Below are 22,682 nucleotides of genomic sequence, written 5' to 3' on the forward strand. Positions count from 1 at the left end.
ACCCCCGCACTGCTAGTCGCTTTTCAGCTGCCTTTGAACAGCTGTGTGTCCCGTCTGTCTCGGCTGTTCCCATAGAGGAACTATGCTCCTGGTTTAACTCCTCGTGTGGGACCATAATGGACTCTGTGGCCCCATTGAAATCCAAGTTGCCCAGGGCAAAGCCCGAGCCCTGGTTTAATGACAGAACCCGTGCAGCTAGACAGGAGTGCCGAAAAGCAGAACGTAAATGGAAGAAGGACAAGCTGCAGGTTTCTTCTCAGATTTTAAAGGAATCCTGGCTCTCCTACCAGAACACTGTCAAAGAGGCAAAAAGAGATCACCTAGCGAATATTATTGAGTCTAACCGTCTTAATCCACGTGTACTATATCAAACTATTGACTCTGTTCTTAATATCGCTCAGCCCGTCTGTTTTGAATCACCTGACATTTGTAATGACTTCCTGCACTTTTTCATTGACAAGGTGGTAAATACAAGGGCCCTCATCTCTGCTCCTGCCTCTGACCCCTCTGTTTGTGTCCCATGTCCCGCCGTGCTCAGCTCTTTCGAACCTGTAACATTGTCCTTTTTGGAGGATGTAGTCAGCCACATGAAGGCCTCAGGTTCACCTCACGACGTCATCCCGGCCCGCCTCTTTAAAGAGGTTTTCCCCAGCATTAGTGGAGCGGCTAAGTGCTATAATCTTTCAATTTGTGATACAAGCGTGAAAATTGGCATGAGCACTCTCCATGGGTCACTTGACAAGAAAATTGCCCGAGCCAATTGAAATTTCAAGATGGCTGGCATTTTTCAAGATGGCCGACACCTTATTGGAGCAGTTAAGTGATATAATGGTTTATTTGGTGATACAAGCATGAAAATTGGCATGAGCAGTCTCTGTGGGTCACTTGACAAGAAGCCACCCACAGCCACTTGAAATTTCAAGATGGCGGCTATTTTTCAAGAGGGCCACCACCTTACTGGAGCAGTTAGGCCTAAGTAATCATTTAGTTGGTGATACAAGCATGAAAATTGCCATGAGCCATCTTAAAGGGTAATTTTACAAGAAACCGCCCACAGCCACTTGAAATTTCAAGATGGCGGCCATTTTTCAAGATTGCCATCATCTAAATGGAGCAGTTAAGCAATATGATTGTTTAGTTAGTGACACAAGCATGCAAATTGTTATGAGCAGTCTCTAAGGGTTGCTTGACAAGAAAACACTCTCAGCCACTTGAAATTTCAATTTTCAAGATGGCCACCCCCTGGATCCTCAAAAGATCAATTATCTCATAGAAATGTATTGGGATTTTTTCAAGGACGATTTGGTGTAATTTTATTTTATATGATTTAGATTATGCTAAATACAATTTTTAACGCATCAAAATACAGTTGTGTTGATCATAGATAGATAGATAGATAGATTAGACAAGAGTGAATATCTGCACTACCAGGGCACACTGGTGATATATCACTGCTGTTAAACTCAGAATGGGGTTCAATGTCAGCTAATTGAAAGTTAGTATCCCAAATGCTGTCTAATTTACCCCAAAACAGTTAGATAGCCGCACCTGAATTGACAGGTTGTGCCAGCGCGGGAGAGCCGAGCCAAGGTTAATGGGGTTTTAGTTAACCGGATGGTGTACAGATCGCACGGGATATAAATGACATTGGATGAACGATCGGACTAAGTGTAGGGCTAAGGCATGAACTTAGTTGTATCCCATACATCAAAGTGCTTAAAGGTGGTAAAAGGATAAACCCTCGGCCTCTATGCAATTGCTGCAGACATGGCAGAAGCCATCATATCAGTTGAGAAAACCAACTGGGACAGATGTTTAATTTGTCAGCAGGAAACCAAGGAAAAGCTCATTCAGCCGAGTTTCGTCAATATAGAGCACGATCAAACTGGTTATGTACCATTACAAGAAATGTTCCATTATTTCACAAGATCAATGCTCTGCCTATCTTACTTAGTCCAATCCGATTAGATGAAGGTGATGGTATAGAAAGTACATTGACAAGAAACAGAGCAAAATATCATTTAAGCTGTAAACTTATGTTCAACAACACAAAGCTCGAAAGGGCCCAAAAGAGAGCATCTTCTACTGCTGCTGAAGACACCGACGATACCAAAGATATCAATGTCAAGAGGCGAAGAAGACCCCAGCCCTCGAAAGCTTTGTGCTTTATCTGTGAAGATGAGAGTGCAATGTCCCCCTTAAGAGAAGCAATGACAATGCCAGGAATCTAAGTGACATGAAGCTCCTTGCAAAGCTTATTGCTGGTGATGTTGTTGCACAGGAATTTAAATACCATCCTGCCTGTCTCGTTGGACTGTACAACAGAGAGCGAGACCATCTCAATGCCCTCAAGCATGAGCAGAGCCTTAAAAGCTCAGCTAGCCATAACTGGCATCCCTCTATTTTTTCAGAACTTGTCATCTACATCACGGACATGAAGACCACAAGTGACGGCACAAATCCAGTTATATATTTTTGTTCCCCCACCCCTTAGTATTTATTTGACAAATTTAATGGCTTTTAGTTTAAAAAACAACAAAAAAACAACAACAACAACAAAACAACAATAACAACAACAAAAAAACTCCCTTGTGACTGTTACCTTGTCGTGGTAAGGGAGCTTGTGTACCTCAGTGAACCCTGAGAGCTATGCCAGTGGGAGACAACTCCTGACAGGTTTTACCAAACTGGACAGGTCGTGGGTGAGGAGTCAGACAAATCACAGTCAAACAACCTCTCTTGACAGAGCCTTTTGAGGAACCCAATACATTTCTATGAGAAAATGTATCATTTAAAGATCCACATGGCGGGTGGTAGCATCCCGGAAAATGGCCTCTATCTTGAAATTTCAAATGTCTGGGAGAATTTTCTTGTGAAGTGACCCTTTGAGATGGCTCATGGCAATTTTCATGTTTGTATCAACAACTAAATGATTACTTAGGCCTAACTGCTCCATTAAGGTGGCGGCCATCTTGGAAAATGGCTGTCATCTTGAAATTTCAAGTGGCTGTGGGTGGCTTCTTGTCAAGTGACCCACAGAGACTGCTCATGCCAATTTTCATGCTTCTACCACCAAATAAACCATTATATCACTTAACTGCTCCACTAAGGTGTTGGCCATCTTGGAAAATGGCTGTCATCTTGAAATTTCAAGTGGCTGTGGGTGGCTTCTTGTCAAGTGACCCATGGAGACTGCTCATGCCAATTTTCATGCTTCTACCACCAAATAAACCATTATATCACTTAACTGCTCCACTAAGGTGTTGGCCATCTTGGAAAATGGCTGTCATCTTGAAATTTCAAGTGGCTGTGGGTGGCTTCTTGTCAAGTGACCCACAGAGACTGCTCATGCCAATTTTCATGCTTCTACCACCAAATAAACCATTATATCACTTAACTGCTCCACTACGGTGTTGGCCATCTTTAAAAATGCCCGCCATCTTGAGATTTCAATCTGCTCGGGCAATTTTCTTGTCAAGTGACCCATGGAGACTGCTCATGCCAATTTTCATGCTTCTACCACCAAATAAACCATTATATCACTTAACTGCTCCACTAAGGTGTTGGCCATCTTGAAAAATGCCCGCCATCTTGAAATTTCAATTGGCTCGGGCAATTTTCTTGTCAAGTGACCCATGGAGACTGCTCATGCCAATTTTCATGCTTCTACCACCAAATAAACCATTATATCACTTAACTGCTCCACTAAGGTGTTGGCCATCTTGAAAAATGCCCGCCATCTTGAAATTTCAATTGGCTCGGGCAATTTTCTTGTCAAGTGACCCATGGAGACTGCTCATGCCAATTTTCATGCTTCTACCACCAAATAAACCATTATATCACTTAACTGCTCCACTAAGGTGTTGGCCATCTTGAAAAATGCCCGCCATCTTGAAATTTCAATTGGCTCGGGCAATTTTCTTGTCAAGTGACCCATGGAGACTGCTCATGCCAATTTTCACGCTTGTATCGTCAACTGAAAGATTCTGATGAAAATAAGCACTTAGCCGCTCCACTAATAGCACACATGGTACTAGAAATCATAAATGGCAGTCTCTCTTCTGGTCTTGTTCCCACATGTTTTAAACATGCTGTAGTGCAACCACTGCTTAAGAAGCCAGGCCTCGACCCCACTGTGTTGGCTCATTTCCGGCCCATATCGAAATTGCCGTTTATCTCTAAGATATTAGAGAAGGTTGTCTATGCCCAGCTCCAGTCTTTTCTAGAGGAGCATAATATCCCTGAGGTCTTCCAGTCTGGCTTTAAAACCCGGCATAGTACCGAGTCCGCCTTAGTAAGGGTATTTAATGACATCCTCCTAGCTAATGATGCGGGCGACTATGTCATTCTCGTCCTGTTGGACCTGACGGCTGCATTTGACACAGTGGACCACAACGTCCTGCTCTGGCGTTTGCAGCACCTAGTGGGTATCTGTGGCACTGCGCTAGGGTGGTTCAGGTCCTACCTGACAGGCAGAACCATGTCTGTCAGCGCCGCTGGCTCAGAATCCTCCCCGGCTCCGTTGTCCTATGGTGTTCCACAGGGCTCAATTTTAGCTGCGGTGCTCTTCTCTTTATATCTCCTGCCGCTAGGGTCCATCCTCAGGAAACATGGCATTTCATTCCATTTTTATGCTGATGACAGCCAGATCTACGTCCCCCTGAAGAAGAAAGACGCTGCTCCTAAAGCTCTTCTCTCTTGCCTGGACGACATTAAAGCCTGGATGGCCCTAAGCTTTCTAAGCTTTAACGAAAAGAAAACTGAGGTGGTGGTGTTTGCCCCAAATGGTTCTTGTAACCCCCCTCCATTTGATCTAGGCCCCCTGGCTCAGTTTGTGAAGCCAACAGTCTCCAACCTGGGTTTTAAAATGGACAACGAGTTTAAGTTAGATCGCCAAATTAGTTCAGTGGTGAAGTCTAGCTTTTTTCACTTGAGACAGCTGGCCAAAGTAAAACCCTTTTTAACCACACAGCACTTTGAGACAGTAATCCATGCATTTATTACTTCTCGGCTGGATTACTGTAACGCCCTCTATCTTGGAGCCAGTCAATCTTCCCTTGCACGCCTCCAGTTAATACAGAATGCTGCTGCCCGTCTTCTAACTGGCACGCGCAAGAGAGAGCATATAACTCCCATCCTCGCCTCTCTCCACTGGCTGCCCGTGCACTTTAGAATCCAGTTCAAGGTTCTGCTTTTTACCTTTAAATCATTAAGTGGTCTCGCCCCTCCATACCTCTCTGAGCTCCTCCACCCCTACTCTCCTGCCCGCTCCCTCAGGTCAGCTGACCAGATGCTGCTGGAGGTTCCGAGGGCGAAGCGGAAGCTTAGAGGGGACAGAGCTTTTTCGGTCGCGGCCCCCAAGCTCTGGAACGACCTTCCCCTGCAGATTAGGCAAGCCCCTTCTTTGGCCATTTTTAAAACCTCTCTTAAAACACACTTTTATTCTTTGGCTTTTAACATAGCATGAGACCACTGACCCTGTGCTGACCCCCCCCCCCAGTTTTTTCTTGTTCTGTGTGTTGTCATTGTATACTGTGTTTCTAGCTACTGTTTTACTTATTACCTATGCACTGTACAGCACTTTGTGGCAGCTGTGGTTGTTTGAAATGTGCTCTATAAATAAAGTTGAGTTGAGTTGAGTTGAGTATGCTTAGCTCTCATTTAGCCACTTTGTCTTGAATACAGTAGCCTATACCTCTCAATTGTGGACTAATAACTTGACATATTCCATGATTTAGTTGGAGATGTAAAGTCACTGTGAGGGTGTGTGTTTGATCTAAAATACTTGGAAGAAGTAGACGGAACTAACTTATACTTGAATGATGTTTCCTCCGGACGTCATTTCTGCAGCAACCGTCATCGCGCTTGCACCAGTGCAGACTCGCTATTTAAGGGTTTGACAAGCCGCCTCCACACAGTGGTAATCGGTTTGGGACGGCCCTTAATATGGCGGACCTCCGTGTGAACGCGCAAACGGAGGGGTAGTGGATAGGGTTAGGGGATAGGGGCTGGTTTGGGATTGGGCCTAGGAGGCAGAGGATGTTGAGGGCATGACACTCTCCCTCCCCCGCTCTCATGTCTTGTCTCTCTCTCTCCCTCTCTGTCTCTCACTCTCCTTATCTCTCTCTCCCTCTCTACCTGCCTCGGTCTCTCGCGCTCTATCTCACGCAAATGCGGGACATCTAAATAGTTTATTATGTAGAAATAAAATAAAATAAATAATCTGGCCACTAGGGGTTGCACGTGCATCCGGTGCACCAACATATAATCGCCAGTGATCCTCGTATAACTGAGTCTGACCTGGGGTCTCACCATCAAACATTGCGTAGAATCCCTAGGAAGGATTCCTAGGACTGTCGAAAACAATGACTAAACCTATCAGTGATGGCGTGCACACCTGCATGCAATTCCCCATTACCAGCAGCTGCCACAGTGATTATGCACGGGGATCTGCCCCATATCCCGTCCCCTGCATGCTCAAATCCCACCAATGGTCATTGCAAATCACAACATGAAGTTACAGCTCATATAAACGAGCCTGATTATCAATTCAAAAGAAAATGAGAGTGGCTGTGGCTGGCTGTGGTGAATGCAGTATGCGCAACAGAGGAACAAAAAGGGAAATAAAAGTGGTCCGATTTAGAGATAGAGGGGTAAAAGGGGGATTTGGTGCGATAATCAGATGTATTATAACATTGCACCTGAAACATAATGTATTAATCACTGTATTCACTTCTGAGTTAACACCGCAGTGTGTGCCTTTCATCCCCTTATCTCGCCGCTGTGCCAAATGCGCACACACACAGGCATCCTGTCACCATGGATTCTCTACTTAATTCGAACCGATTTCTGCCATTAAACATTCTCTGTAATCTCTGTCATCTGCTTGCTAATTATGTGTGTCAATTATGTTCTTATCACCATTCAGAGTACAACTTTGAAGTGTAAATGTCGCATTTTGGCACTCACACCCCATTGCGATCACGCCCATAACATGACATCACCATGTTATTTGATAGCCTATTGTAGGATAGATTTCTTTCTTCTTTTTATTCCATTGACATTATCATGCAGTTTTGAGGATAAAGCAGCATCTCCCTATAGGCTAAGTCAGAGAACACAGGAAAGGTACAATGAAAGCAATATAGCCTATGAATGGTTCATTTATCCTGCCTTTTATTGGGCCTATGTCATTTTATTTCATTTATATATTTGTATCGCATTTAATTTTTAACAATAGTTCTATTGTAGATCATAATTAGGCCTACAACTTTCACCTAATCATTTTCACTTTGATAGGCTATGGCGTATCAGCATGTGTTGTCTATTGGGCTAATTTTAAGAATGGCTTTAAATCTGTTTTTGCAAATGAACTATTCATATAGAGAGAAAGAAAGAAATACCGTAAATGACCATTATTCATGACCACATGGATTTTTTTTTATACTCTTTATTTTCCTTTTTTCCACACACATACATAACAATTTACACAACAGACAAATATAACAACAAAAACATATTTTGAAAACCTAACAGTGTTGAACATTTAAGGACAGACATGAAACAAACAAATAAACAAGAGCACACTAGGGGGGGTATCTCTGTTAACTCTCCTCTTCTTCGACCTACTTAGATGGTTTAATTAGGGCCTTCAGTCATTTTGTGTCCAGTAAACTACCCACTTCACCCAACGGTAGTCGTGGGTTCTAGCCTTCATTCTCAGGCGACAAGTCAGTTCTTCCATGGAGTGGATCTCCTCCACAATGTTCTTCCATATTTCTACCCCCGGGGGGTCTTCCTTTAACCAGCTCCTTGTGATGGCTTTTTTCCCGGCCAGCGTCATAATCTTTAACAAATAAAGGTCATCCAGAGGGATACTTTCTTCAATTAGCCCTAAATACACAACCTGTGGTTCTCTTGGAAAGTCATATCCCAACACCTTCTGTATGATCTGTGTAATATTCTAGGTTAGGCTTAGGCGTGGGGGGTGGGAGAGGTTAGGTTTAGGGTTAGGTTTAGACGTGGGGGCCGGGAGAGGTTAGCTCCAGCCGGTCCTCCGGGTTAGGGTTAGGGTTAGGGTTCTTTCGCAATGGCGAGTATTTCGGAGTGCCGACATTTCGGAATGCCGAGGTGTCCCCGACATTAAAATTCCAGTGTTGGCTGAGACTATTCTATTCCATGGTGATTAACACTTTGAGTGCCACGGCCCTTGGGCAAAAGGTGCTGTACTGTGCCACATAGGCCGCAATGCATTTTAAAACAGTCATATAATTTCTTTAATAATTACTATGTAAACACTGAACACGCACAAATAACGATGAGACTCTCTTCTATCACCTGCAAAAAAAAGTTTATTGATCCCATTTTCCGTTCTTTAGTTATCAGCCGGAGAAGATAGCTTGATTTAACAAAACAGAGCAGTTTTTTTTTAGAAGCTGAGATAATGGCCCTTTTGTGAAATTAAACATTTCAAACACATCACTGACTCTGAAGCTAATTTTCTGATGTAGTCACACCTCAAAAATAATTTCCTTCAATAAAACAGTGAAGTCCAGGGAATTTTGTTTGGAAGAATAATATTTTTAGCTGCAACCAGCAGCGCTGGCCCCTGCGTGCGCTGCTGGTTGCAGCTTCTTGCTGATCTTGATTTGCTGCTGGTGGACATCGGATATTCTGGCTTGCGTTTGCCAACCCTGTCCTGCTGTCTGGGTCTGTCTGGGTCAGTGCTGTGTGCTGCTCTGCGTGCCCCACCTCCCCCCCTCCTCCTCCCCCCCCCCCCCGTTGTGGGAGGAGTGTCTCTCTGCTCTGCTCGGCTTTGCTGTGCGTGTGCTCAGCACTGAAAAAGTCCGCTAGATCCAGCTTTTTTACAGCCGCGTGTACCAGCTCCCATGCTTCCAGTTGAGAATAATAACAAATCCACGGCTGATCATGCGAATGGACTGTTGCAGCGGACACCGAGGTGCTCAATTGTGATAGCAGATTGGCTGCTGCAGGGGCACAGCTAAACGTTATGCTTCAATGAAGCAGCTGCATACGGACGGATGCGATGCGATTTCCTTTTCCCCAACGACTTCTTCTGTGTTTTACTCCACGTTCTCTCATCTGGAGAGCGCTGTCGCCACCTAAGGGTTCTGTAAAATAGGTTAGACACATTCAATAGCTCTCATATTGTAAGAGGCGATGTAAGAAGCTGAGATGGACACCCCCCCGTCAAAAAAACAATTTCGAGTTATTGACGCCATTTGGTGTCGCTGGCACTCTACGGTAAATTTCTAATGACGCCATATGGCGTCGCTGGCACTCAATGTGTTAACAGCCTTTTATATAAGGCCTTATTATAGGCGGAAATATCAAACTGTTTATTTTTCTGAAAAATACTCAAATCTAATCCTAATGTACTGTCATGGTCGAGACTTTGGCCATCATCCAGTGTCTAAAGATTACATTTCTTTGTGTGTTTGTGCCTTGTCTAGTTCATTTATTTATGTGTGCCATGTCCTCTGTCTGCCCCAGCTGTGTCTACTTTGTAATCACCTCCTTGTGTAGCCTATATCAAGTCTTGTCTCCCCTGTCAGGCCATGTCCACACGGAGACAAGTTTAGGTGTATCCGCTAAAGTTTTTTCTCGTATAGACGTTTCGTCCAGACGGAACCAGCGTTCTGGGAGTATACGTTCTGGGAGTATGCGCTAATTTTTTAAACCGGGTCCCAGAGTCAATAAATCTGAAGACGCTGCACCCTTGCATTTCCGTGTTTACAACCCATACGCATCTTTCCTGAACCGATGACGCCATAGCCCCACGTCTCTCCGCCAGCAACAATTACAGCTACAGCAGCTACTGAGCCTGTTAGGGCTCTTGCAGCAAAATATAATGCTCCTCTATTACCACCGTCAGCAACAAGTGGACATGGAGAACAGCGTGTACAACATCCTCAGGGCTCCACAGCTGACTCTTCCCATCCACCCCTCCCCTCCCTTCATCGGATATTTCCCAGAAGGCTTTTTAAGTTTCTAAGTTTTTACAATAACACAAACAAAATCAGGCTAAACGTGTTAGATGGAAATAATATTTATTTTTAATACAAGATGCAATTCTGGAATATTTTAATATTGGACAAAATGGAATTAAATGAAATGTAAACCCTGAGTGTAACGGAAATACTCGGGATGCTCTATGTCATGTGTCTCTCTGTTTTCTGTGAAGAGCTCAAATACTATACTATACAATGTATATTGTATAGTATAGTATACAAGTATAGTGTATAAGTATACACTTATATGTATAAGTGAAGAAAAAAAAGGCAAGCAACATATCTCAGCAATTAAATGTATATTTATTACTTTTCACGACTCAATTGTTTGTCAGCGGTCTGCTCCATGTGAAACCATACATCCTCATCGGTCTGTATTGCGGTGTGCTCCAACACCGGAAAACCCCAGATTGAATTGAATTGAATTGAATTTCCTTTCATTGTACGATTACAACGAAACTGAGGTAGCCCCTATGGCGAGTTTTGTTTGCCGCTCGGTCAGTTCAACCGTACCCTCAGGGGGATTCAGCTTTCTAAATAAGCCCTTTAGAACCCGGTTGATCTCCTTACAGGACGGAAGGGGACTTGTGAAGAGCCCTGGGTCAAACCTATCGGGACCTAATAGTATTGCCCTAAAAAGCCCTTCCGCTACATCGGGGGGTTCCTTGGTGAGTACGGGGTTTAATAGATCCTTTAGGAGGTCCCCCTTATCCTTCTCTTCTCTATCTGGAGCTCCACTTTTCCCCATGGCCCTCCTGACCCCCTTAGCCTTGTTTCTAACCTGTTCTAGAGAAAACCTAGGCAGTATCTCCCTGATTTTTTTTATAAATGCCCGGGTTGCCCCCCTGCTCAGCCAGGATTCCTTGTAGTACTTTCACCTCATCCTTTTGCCATCTAACCCTGGAGGAACTGGGTACTGATTTGCTGGTGCTGGGGGAGGGCGAGAACTGTGTGCCAGTGTGACTCCTTCTTTTGTGGAGTGAGAGCCCAGCCTTGGTCGTGAATGTCCTCTCACAAAGTCTACATTCTTGATCCCCTTTAGCCTTCCTGACGGGTTTGTGACTCCCGCAGCTAGGGACATGGCAGGCTATCTTCCTGAGATTTGCATTGAACTTCCTGCATCTCTTACATATATAGTCTACCCTGTTTGCTTTGTGACTGGCCTTAAAGTGTTTAGCTGCTGCCGACGCCGTGCCTAGGTGGGCCCTGCATAGGGTACAAGTGGTGCTCTCGAATGGGATGATTAGGCTTACGCCTACATTCCACTAGGTCCGTGTTCGGTCCGTCTGCGCTGCGGTACGGCATCGGAGCCGATACGTTTCCACTCTAATCATTGTGTCAACTCCCACCTACTCCGCTGCGTTGCGTGTCTACTCCGTCCCAGCTCCGACGATCCGGAGCTCTCCGAAAAAGATACGCAAGGGTTATATTTTTCACGGATGACGGAGCAAAGCCGCAGCAAGTTGGGCGGAGCCAGGCATGAAATCAACAGGGCAGAGGTGTTTACAGCATTCAATATCAAGCCAGAGGACAAATATGTATGAGGAAAAGTTCATAATTGAAGTGGAAAACCACAAAATAATATATGACACAACACATCCTTTTTACAAGGACAACACCCACCCCTCCTCTGCTCCTCCAGTTGGGAACAATGATCTTCTGCCTGTTTGTCGTTGTATTTATCCCACATACAAATTGTCTCGCTCGATTTTACAGTGATAACCTGTGGGTCTCGTCACTCTAGCTGTCTGGCGGAGCAGAGCCGTGACGTGCTCTGCACGCAGCCGGTTAGTGTTGGCGCAGCACAGAGCACGGAGCAAAACCGGAGAACAGCTGCAACGCAACGCAATGCAACCAGTGCAATCCCGGCGTTACTCTTGTGGAGCTGTCCAGTTGCTTAACGGGCCGTTTTGTGCCTAGCCTGGGTAATTTTTCCTTGTCGTATCCCATGAAAATTACGCTGTTTTGCTGACCGGCGGGGAGGAAGAGTTTCTTCCGTAGTGACTGTCAGGGTAAAATAATTGATTGACTGCTTATTAATTGATTGTTGATTATATTAGACTCTGTTTAATTATGAGCTAGTTGACATGCATAGATAAATTCTGAGGCACTCAACTACTTTAGCTGGGAAGCAGTTTGTTATGTTTAAAAGGCAAACCCAGCTGGAGAGGAGTGGATAACGTAGTATTTTGTCTTCCTGGTGTAGAGAAGATTTTGTTTTAGTTTGTTGTAAGGACCAGGGTCTTATTTTGTCTCCATGGGAAATATCCCGTGGGATTTAACCAGTCACCAGTCATCTGAGCCAAGGGGCTGGGCTGACTATATCTGACATGAAATGTTTATGTTCGGGGCACAATGATTTTGATGTTGTGACACTCTGCAGAGTTCTGAGGATTGAAATAAACAAATCTTTATTCATTACAAACGAGCAACTAATTTATTGGTGCATCAACAAGGCATTTCATTTTAATTTTCCACAACAACTTGGGGGCTCTGCCCGGGATTGTAATCTTTTCGCTGGACCGGGCTGTAAGCGGGGAGTCGACTGATTGATCATCTCCTGTTGTCAGGACCTCGAACCTCGACTTAGCTCATGAGTGGAGGGGTCGGCCCGCCCGCGCAGCCCTGCCCGGTGACTGAGATCTACAAAAAAAAATCCGGTGAGAAGTGTGGAATGCATTGTTGTTGATTGACCAATTATGCAAAATTTTATTTAGCTGAATACTGTTATACAATTGGTTTTAAAACATAGACAATTGTAATTTCTGCTAAAAGGTACAGGTCTGGGGGATTGTGTAGTGGAAAACGGATGTAACTTCTGCCTGGGCAATCTTTTGCCTTTGAGGGGAGTGCGATGTGTCCTGGGGATGCTTGCGTGAGATAATATTAGATAAAACTCACTATTGCCGTACGGATATACTCACTGCCTAGAGGGTGAGGCGTTGCGTTAGGAGAGGGCGCACGCGTAAGGGGAGCTTACTAGAGCCGACTCTTTTTGGGCAAGGTTTAGAGAAAAAAACCGGCCTGTTTGATCGACGGACAAACAGTAAGACGCGGGTTGAAAGGTATTACTTAGCGTCTAAAACTGCAGTATAAAGGGGGGAAAAAACACATACCCAGACCTGAGTTCTGTGAGAGGAGGTATAAAATTCACAAAACCTACTTTTATTTGGGTTTTAAGGTTTCATAAGTGTTTGAGTAAGCCGGCCGGCAACATAAGAGGGTGTGTTTATTTGTTTTGCAAATCCATGGTGGGTTTACTGTTTGTTTTGAGCGCCGTGGTCTAAGACACACACACACACACACACACACACACACACACACACACACACACACACACACACACACACACACACAGTAGCCTGCACCAAACCACATCAGTTAAAACATATATATATATATATATATATATATATATATATATATATATGTTTTGATTGATTGGTACCAACATTTCCACATTGGGAGCCACATATATGTAGACTGTATAACATCTATGGTCTAACTTGCCATAAAAAAGAAAACAAAAAGAGAGGAAACAGAAATAATAATCTTCCCTATATTGCTGTTAAAGCCAAAAGCAATACAACACGATACATACATTTATTTTGTTATTTCATTATACATTGTTGTCCTGAACACTTTCTTACTACAAAGTGTATACATCTACATACATATACATATTTCTGTGTATTGTATGAGGACAGCTAATTTCCGCTAGTGTCTTTTATTGTGTCTTTGAAGGACTCTGTCTGGACTCGGCCACGCCACACCCCAGCAGTAGCAGACCGAGATGAAGCAGCTCTCCAGGGCCAGACAGGTGCGCCGGGAGCGGAGGCAGATGCGTCGATACCCGCACAGCCACCAGCGGATGCAGAACCCCCCGGTCCACGAAAGCCAAGTCCGCTTTTTCCCTCATGATGCAGAACTCCTCTGGACAGAGGGCATGAGGTTTCAACGTGAGAAAGTTGTCAGAGACCAAGCAGAGAGCATGATGAATACGTGCATGCAACTTCTTGTTCGCCTCACTGAGACTTTTAAGCTAGTGAACGCCCTGCACGAGGAAATGTTGATATTCCTCCACAACAGCAACATGCAGCAGAGCGATGGCAGGGGCCGAGGGAGAGGAACAGATGGACAGTTTGGTGGCAGGGGTCGACAGGAGAGAGAGCGACATCCGCGCCTAGCACGTGACCAATGCGCTCTGTGTGGCCGCTATGGGCATTGGAAGAACGAGTGTCCTGATGCCCTGAATGGACAATTTCAACCTGGACAGTGTCAATAGCGACGGAGAGGATTCATACCAAAATGAATTCAACTGACTGGAAGGGGGTGTGGCGCTGTGCCGGGGACAGAGAGAGGGCCTTCACTGCATGGACACAAGCAGGAAAGTGTAAACACACACACGCACACGCTTACACGCTACAGCTGTTCAAAATACAATAGATAGGCTTGAGAAAGTATACACAACACACACAGTACACTGCACAGCTGTTTGAAATACAATAGGTTTGAAAAAAAAAAAAAAAATCATTGCAAACCACCAACTGACTCATACTTTATGTATAAAAAAAATGATGCTCAGGCAGTAGTAAAAGCCATGATCACTGAAACCATTCCAAGGTGGGGAAGACCTAGGATGATTAGCAGTGATAATGGAGCACATTTTGTCAATCAAGTAATCAGCCAAATAGGAGATTACTATGGTATTGATTTGAAAACCCACTGTGTTTGTCATCTGCAGAGTGGAGGAGCAGTTGAACGTGAGAACGCAGCACTGAAAAGTGAAACTGGTCAGGTGCTGCGCTGAAACAGGCTTCCCATGGACAAAGGTCTTGCCATGGTGTTATTTCAAATAAGGACAGGAGTGAGGGCCAGGTGTGGCCTGGGCCCATTTGAAATTCATTTTGAAAGACTACTGTAAGTGCGATCTGCACCAAATCAAGCACATATACTCGCATGGCCGCCACCTATAACATACTAGAAGATGAGAGCGCTCGCACTCAGCCTTTCAAAATGGCGGGGAGTGGAGCAAGTTGCGAGCTAGAATCGGCAGAAATCTCTGGATTTTGACAATATTTCAGCTGTTTTGGACTCTAACTTGGACAGCATAACTCCGATTTGCCTAAAATTTGCAGAGAGTAGGCTCCGCAATGAGCCCTAGGCATGTCCTCACTCTGGTGGAGCCCACCCCAAATGTTTTCCCACTCACCTTTCATAGATAATGCTTCAACTTCCACCTGAAAAAAATGTAATTGGTTAATTTGGACACTTTAGTTAGCCTGGGTGATCCCAGAGTCTCTGGAGATTGGACTACCATTCTCCAGAGGCTCTGGGATCACACAGGCATTAAGCTGCCACGCCACGTCAAGGCAGTGTCCTTGTGGAGTTTTTTTTTTTTTTTTTTTTTTTTTTTTGTTCTGCAAGTGCATTTTTTGTTTTTTCACGTTTTTTTGTTTTTTCTTGTTTTTTGTTTTTAACACATTAAGTGCCAGAGACGGACTAATTCGTCTTACATAATCCAGCGCTTGAGTGCCAAGGACGGACTAACTCGTCTTACATAAAGATTTTTTTTTTTTGACGGTGGTACATCAATCAACCCCTTTTACATCTTCGAGATAATTATAGGAGCAAGAGCATGTGTGTAATCTATTTTACCGACCACTAAGTGGCGACAGAGACCGAGAGAAGTCACAGCCACGGGACCCAAAAGCAGCCGCCTCCGCGGAAATGGCTTGGATTTTACAGTCAGAAGCCCGAGACACACACACAGAACGGACAGAGATCCCTTCCCCCCAGAGCCGCGGATCAACGCGCGAACACACACACACACACACACACACACACACACACACACACACACACACACACACACACACACCGCGGGAGCAAGCTTGGCGATTTTACAGTAATCCAATCCATTTCAGGCAAGCAGGCAGGCAGGCACGCAGACAGACAGGCAGGCAGCACAACACGCTTCTGACACGCCCGCTGAAGCCAGGAGGAAGGAGGAGAAGACACACGGAGGGAGGAGTTTGAATGAGAGGGGTGTTTCCTGTTGTTATGGAGGAAATTACTGTTCAAAACTATTGTTTAGAATGTCTGACGGTCTTACTGATGCCAAAAATGAATGGTTAAAGTGACTGTTTCACAAAAAGCCATTTATCTCTGAATAAATTTCCAGACGCTGAAACCATGCTGTACTCAACGGCTAATATCTACATAACTACTAACTCTGCAAACTAACTCTTTTAGACAGAGAAAGCACACATTCTATTAGTTATTTTTAGATGATTGCTGTTCATGAATTCTTAACAGAAAAGAATCCTCGGCTGTTCTAAAATGAGCCAGAATCGTCAAAAACACCCCTGGCACAACTTACCTACAGGAATGAAAACATGGCTGGCACCCAATGTGTTAACGGTACAAATTTGTCCCCCCAGGGATAAAATAAAGCAGTGAGTATTTGTCACACTTGTGCCTAAAATAAGAATTTGTGACTCACAAAAAAAACAATAACATTAGAATATAAAATGGCACTATAAATAAAAAACGGAATCACGATTGCAAAAATATGGTGATGTGGGAGAGGCGTCAGGAGGGGAAGGAGGGGGTTGCAGGTGATGTGATAGGGGCGTCAGGAGGGGGAGCAGTGGAGGAGGGGGTGGCAGGTGATGTGGGAGGGGCGTCAGGAGGGGAAGGAGGGGGTGGCAGGTGATGTGATAGGGGCATCAGGAGGGGGAGCTGTGGAGGAGGGGGTGGCAGGTGATGTGGGAGGGGTGTCAGGAGAGGGAGGAGGGGGAGGATTGGAGGAGGGGCTGGCAGGTGTTGTGGGTCCTTGCTCAGAGGCTGGAAGAGGGCAGGAGGGCGGTTCCCATTCCAGCCTTCACCAGACATGCCAGCACCTTGTCAATGTGGTCTGTGTCATCATTGTCAAATGTCTCACAGATTTCGGACCACTTGAGGATAACAGCTGGAGCCTGAGGCGGAGCCGGAGTCAGGGCAGGATCCGGAGCCGGAGCTGGAGCCTGAGCCGGAGCTGGAGCCTGAGGCAGAGCCGGAGCCAGGGCGGGATCCGGAGCCGGAGCTGGAGCCGGAGCCGGAGCCAGGGCGGGATCCGGAGCCGGAGCTGGAGCCTGAGCCGGAGCCAGGGCGGGATCCGGAGCTGGAGCCGGAGCTGGAGCCTGAGGCAGAGCCGGAGCCAGGGCGGGATCCGGAGCCGGAGCTGGAGCCTGAGCCGGAGCTGGAGCCTGAGGCAGAGCCGGAGCCAGGGCGGGATCCGGAGCCGGAGCTGAAGCCTGAGCCGGAGCTGGAGCCTGAGGCGGAGCCGGAGCCGGAGCCAGGGCGGGAGTCGGAGCCTCCACCTCCCACAAATCCAAATTTTCAATGATCTTTGAGATGTAGTCATCATCCTCAAACTGACACACAATCACAAGAAATGCAATATTACACACAGTTATCACACTATATGTTAAGTATATCAGCTATGTGTAACAACATTCTTTATATTCAATATTCATTAAGTATGTTGTAAAAAAGACAAACAATGTTGTCTGGCAGTAAAACGTTTTACTCACGTCACCATTAAGAAAATGCGGACTCCCTTCATAAAAGAAAAGCTCCTCTTCCAGCAGCGGAGGCAGCTGTGCATTAAAGAATCAATGTATAACTGTTTTGTTTCTCAGGTATGAGGTAAGTATATCAGCCTGATAAACACATACTGATATTACCAGGTCTGTGTAAGAACAGTTGTTATATTCCATAATCATTATGTTGTAAAAAAAGACAAACAATGTTGTCTGGCTATACAACATATAGACAATATACTCACAGCAAAAGGGGCAGGAGGGGACCCGGCGGAGGTGTTGCCTCTTAGTTCTTTCCGCCCTATCTTCCTTGGCTCAACATTGTTGTCCTTCCTCGCCCTCTTCCTCCCCCTTCCCTCTGCCTCAGGGGAGGAGGGCAGAGAGGCAGCAGGAGAGGCAGAGACGTTTCCTCCGGAAGCACTACCTGTGTCGAGGGTTGACACCATGGGGGGGTTGGGGTTGGAGGCGCGCAGGTCAGCGAGTTGGTCCAGGGTGACCAGTCTTTTGGCATCGGCCACATGCCTCTCCAAATCGGGGACCTCTGCCATGTGCTTTGGGTAGTGCTTCCGGAGGAAACCCACCTCCTTACCACACACTGTGCACCTCCCTTTCTCTAAAAGTGTGTGGCCCGAGGCCAATTTTGTTAGGATATCTCTCTCCTGGAGGTTTATAATCCTATGTTTTTCTTTCAGATGTTTTGCAACATACTGATATAGTTTGTCCTTTGTTGCACAGTCCGGGATCGGGCAGCGGGCCGTTTTTTTTCCTTTACCCATGACTGTAGAAGAAATGAAAATAAATAACTATTTTTTGTTTACCACATGCCAAATAAAACACTATCATGAAAACAAGCTAACATCACCCATGAGTCTGTATCTATGATGAGATAAGAAAAGAGTAAATGCATATAACATGCTATAACACCACTCCTAAGTTTGTATCTTTGAGAGAAATGCAAACCAAAACATGGTAACTCAGTCCCCACTGATATGTCAAGACTTGAAACTAAAGAAAAAAAAACTATTTCTGCAGCCAACTCTGTATTGTGTGTGTGTGTGTGTGTGTGTGTGTGTGTGTGTGTGTGTGTGTGTGTGTGTGTGTGTGTGTGTGTGTGTGTGTGTGTGTGTGTGTGTGTGTGTGTGTGGCTATAAACACAATTGCAATCTAGTTCACCAAATGGAAGATAGTTGACCTAATGGAACTTGGAACAAATCGAACAGTCCTGTGATAAATTGACATTAAAGGAACACTCTGCCCATTTTCAACCAGCTTTGTATCATTAGAACATCAGTAGTATATCAAAACTGTAAACCGTTTTGAAGTCTGTCATTTAATTTGAGAGTTATTGAGTGTTAAAGTGTGGACCAATGACACTAACTCAAATTAAAAACTCATTAACTCAAATCAACTCTCAATAACTATCTATTAGCTAATCTATCTATCTAAATTACTTACACCAGGTACGTGTAGGAACAGTTGTTATATTCCATAGTCATTATGTTGTAAAAAAAAAGACAAACTGTTGTCTGGCTATAGACAATATACTCACAGCGGAAGGGGCAGGAGGGGACCCGGCAGAAGTGTTGCCTCCCATCTGCCTTGGCTCAAGATGCTTGCGTTTCCTCACCCTCTTCCTCCCTCTTCCCTCTGCCTCAGGGGAGGAGGGCAGAGTGGCAGCATCAGAGGCAGAGGGGGGCAGGCAGGCAGCAGCCGGATCTGGCGATCCCTCATTGGAGGAGGGCCGAGAGGCAGAGCGGGTCAGAGAGGCAGGAGCCCCACCACGCTCCTGCAGCACCTTTGGACAGTTGGTGAGCCGCTTGATGCGGAACTGCACCCTGAGAATTTCCTCCCTTTGGGCAATGCATCTGGGGTCCTGGCAGGGTGGGCCATCTCCATCTTCTCCATCTTGCTCGGAGCCGTGTTCCTCCTCCATGTCCAGGGTTGAAACCATGGGGGGGGGGGGGGGGGGTTGGAGGTTGGAGGCCCGCAGCTCGGCAAGTTGGTCGAGGGTGACCATTCTTTTGGCATTTGGCACATGCCGCTCCAGCTCCACTTCTGGCACGTCTGCCCTGTGCGTCGGGTAATGCTTCCGCAGGAAACCCACCTCCTTGCCACAGACCGTGCACCTCCCTTTGGCCAGAAGTGTGTGGCCCGAGGCCAATTTAGTCAGTATGTCTCTCTCCTGGAGGTTTTCAATGTTGTGTTTCTCCTTCAGGTGTTTCGCAACATACTGATATGCTTTGTCTTTTGTTGGACAGTCGGGGATCGGGCAGCGGGCCGTGGTCTTTGCTTTACCCATGACTGTAGAAGAAATGAAAATAAATAACTATTTTTTGTTTACCACATGCCAAATAATTACACCTGCCCTCTCATGCTAACAGTATCATGAAAACAAGCTACCATCAACCAAGAGTCTTTATCTATCATAAGAAAAGAGAGAAACATTCCAACATAACACCACGCTTGAGTTTGTATCTATGAGAAAAATTCAAATGAAAACATGCCAACTCCCCCCCCCGAGCCTCCCCATCATGTCAAGTCAAGTCAAGTTTATTTGTATAGCCCTAATTCACAAGCAACACGGTTAAGTAGCGCCTTTGAGGCAAGGTAGTCCATATTCTTTGCGCCAAACTCCAGTAGCTCATCTGGCAAGAGTTCAATTATCTAACCTTTAAAAATACGTCTTACTTAACTAACATGTAATATACATATATATCTGTGCAAAAAGTAGCAATTTCAGCCCTAAACCCACTAATTTATTGATTATACTTTGATTAAAAATTAGAAATATGAATTGGAATGTTGAATATATGAACAGAAAACATTCTGCTCTATCATGTGAATCTATATTTTGAGCGATTTTGGTGTTTTGTGGCGAAAAAACCCATAAATCAGAATCTATGGGACTAAATACACATTTGAATGGTGATTGGCTCTAAGGGCCGGGTCGGTCGGGCTGTTAGTTAGCTGTTAGGGTATATTAACTATATTTTATGTTATACCATGGTCTGGGTGAATACTCGTTTCTGATTGTCCAGCAGGTGTGAATTAAAAGCGCATAATGCACACATAGTCCGGCTCAAGTCTAATCACATGTAAATTCATCCGCTGCCCAACCTGCACAGCTGTATAATTAAGTAGCTTACTGTAAACAATCAGCACGCGCACAGCTGGCAAAGCTTCAACTGCTGCAACTGAGTTAGCAACAATGTCAGATTTTAAGATTAATTTCAATATATTTAGACAGTACAACGATTTTGAAGCACGGGATGCAGCGATGGATGCAGCAGAGGAAAACGAAATTGAGAAGAAAAAGACAAACGGAAAACGGCATAAGGAACCGACACCCGCAGAGCTCAAACTGATGAAAGGATGAAATGAACCCAAAAAAGTCAACAAAATGGGCAGTCAATATCCTGACACTTCCTTCACCAAAAACAGAAAGGGGCAGACTTGGAGACATACTCTGCAAGTATGAGACACCTTGTGTGAGTTTTATGCCTCGGTTCGGGGACACCTCGGCATTCCGAAATGTCGGCACTCCGAAATACCGGCATTCCGACAAAATTGAGATCTGTCTCGCCATTGCGAAATAACCCTAACCCGGGGGACCGGCTGGAGCTAACCTCTCCCAGCCCCCATGTCTAAACCTAACCTCTCCCACCCCCCATGCCTAAGCCTAACCTCGCCCAGAACCTAACCCTAAACCTAACCTCTCGGCGAAACATTTTTTGGAGATAAAAAAGGGCCGCCTCTCCGAAAGCATAGAAGTCAATGATCGGAATGCCGACACTTCGGAATGGCGAGATGACCCCCCTCGGTTCAGTCCACTAAAGCTGGTGAGTACAGTGTAGCAAGTTTAATGTGCATCCGAGCAGGTATAAACCGCCATGTATCACAGTGCAATATAATAAGTGACCCAGAGTTCAAATCAAGCAATGCTGTATTTAAAGCTATGTTGAAACGCTACAGGAAAAGCGGCAAAGACACCAGTAGCCATCATCACGTAGGCGATTCTAGGCTTTGCAAACAGGGGTAGCACCTGCAGGATGAAAATAGTAGTGTGACTACTAGGGGGGGCTGTGGACAAATACATTTTGTACATTTTAAAGTAAAATGCATGAATCTGATGCACCCTGAGAGCAAAATGAAGAGGCTAGTAGATATGAAGAACTACACACATCACATTAATATCCTCTTCAGTGTGCTGTGGCTTTACAATGATGAAAAAAATTGTCTAATAAACACAGGTGCAAGCAAAACACTAATGAGGGTTTCCAAATTCCAATCATGGAAGTTTGAAGCCCTCATTAGTGTTTTGCTTGCACCGGTGTTAACCCTGCCTTTTCGACAAAAAATGGCCCCCGTGAAAAGGGTCTACTGTCCCAACTCCCAGGCTAGGTAAATAGCCTACAGTAAGTAATTGTTACCATTGGATTCCTCGTCAAATTCTACATAAGAATAAGTTGTTTTGAGTCCTTAAATCATTAAATTCGTTAATGTAATAACTAACTTTTGTTATGCCTCCGCCGGCGAAGCCAGGCCGAAGGCATTATGGATCCGGGTTGTCCGTCCGTACGGCCGGCCGTCCGTACGTCCGTACGGATGTTTGTTAACGCGATATCTGAGGAACGCCTTGACGGAATTTCATCAGATTCGCCTTAAACATTCACTTAGGCTCAAGGATGATCTGATTAGATTTTGGTGGTCAAAGGTCAAAGGTCAAGGTCACTGTGACCTCTCGAACGCCATTTTCAAGCTTGTTAACGCGATATCTGAGGAACGCCTTGACGGAATTTCATCAGATTCGCCTTAAACATTCACTTAGGCTCAAGGATGATCTGATTAGATTTTGGTGGTCAAAGGTCAAAGGTCAAGGTCACTGTGACCTCTCGAACGCCATTTTCAAGCTTGTTAACGCGATATCTGAGGAACGCCTGGACGGAATTTCATCAGATTCGCCTTAAACATTCACTTAGGCTCAAGGATGATCTGATTAGATTTTGGTGGTCAAAGGTCAAAGGTCAAGGTCACTGTGACCTCTCGAACGCCATTTTCAAGCTTG

The sequence above is a fragment of the Poromitra crassiceps genome (assembly GCF_964638095.1).
Source record: "Poromitra crassiceps genome assembly, chromosome: 5".
NCBI lineage: Eukaryota > Metazoa > Chordata > Actinopteri > Beryciformes > Melamphaidae > Poromitra > Poromitra crassiceps.